A 1,011-nucleotide genomic window follows, 5' to 3' on the forward strand; every position below is an offset into this window, starting at 1 on the left:
TTGGGGTGGATTGGGGAGTGATTGGGATTGAACATTCCCATCATTCCTCCACCCAAAGTTTGGATGATTCCTCCAAGGGTAATTCTCATTGTACGAATTGTTGCCTTGGTGATTGGTAGGGTAGGGCTTCCTAAAGTTCTGAGAATTGTTCCCATTGTAACCTTGCCCAAATAGGACTTCCTTACAAGCCGGTAAGGCATTACACTCATCCGTCCTATGATCCCTACTTTCACACAAAGTACAAGCAACTTGGTCATCAACACCCACCACATTTATAGGGGCCTTTTGTGACTGTAAGGACTCCAATTTCTTGGACAACAAAGCAAGTTTAGCATGCACGTCATCATTTTCATTCAACACAAACTTGCCACTAGAGCTTGGCACAACATCATGTCGGGTTAGTGGAGGAGCTTCCCAAGATCGGGATTCCTCCGCCAACCCATCAAAGAAAGTGAATGCCTCATTGGCATCCCTATTCAAAAACTCACCTTGAGTCATAGTGGAAACCAATTTCTTCAAAGATGGAGTCAAAGATTTGTGGAAGAAATTCACAATTTGAAAATTTTGAAATCCATGGTGAGGACACATAAACAACAAATCCTTAAACCTCTCCCAAGCTTGGAAGAAAGTTTCATGTTCTTTGCAATGAAAATTCATGATTTGTGTTTGATAAGAAATGGTACGGTGGGAAGGAAAATATTTGTTGAGAAATTCTTCTTGCATTGCCGCCCAAGTCGCAATGGATTGGGGGCGCAAGTTCTCAAACCATTGTTTTGCATGATCCTTCAAAGAGAATGGAAAAAGTTTGAGTCTCAAATTTCTTGTGTGCATGTAACATCACCAAAAGTAGTACACACCGATTCAAAATCACCCACATGTGAATATGGTCGTTCCGATTCCATTCCATGGAATTTGGGAATCATTTGGAACATTGATGGTTTAAGGCTCACATTTTGTTGGTTCGGTGGCATGATGATGCAAGAAGGTTGAGTTTGCCTTGCGGGATGCGTG

General features: G+C 41.9%; 1 pseudogene; it reads left to right on the forward strand.

Annotated features, from left to right (window-relative positions):
* Window positions 1-568: 568 nt before the first annotated feature.
* LOC119993886 lies at window positions 569-668 on the forward strand (annotated as a pseudogene).
* The last annotated feature ends 343 nt before the right edge of the window (window positions 669-1,011 follow it).

This window comes from Tripterygium wilfordii, chromosome 23 (genome assembly GCF_013401445.1).
Source record: "Tripterygium wilfordii isolate XIE 37 chromosome 23, ASM1340144v1, whole genome shotgun sequence".
NCBI lineage: Eukaryota > Viridiplantae > Streptophyta > Magnoliopsida > Celastrales > Celastraceae > Tripterygium > Tripterygium wilfordii.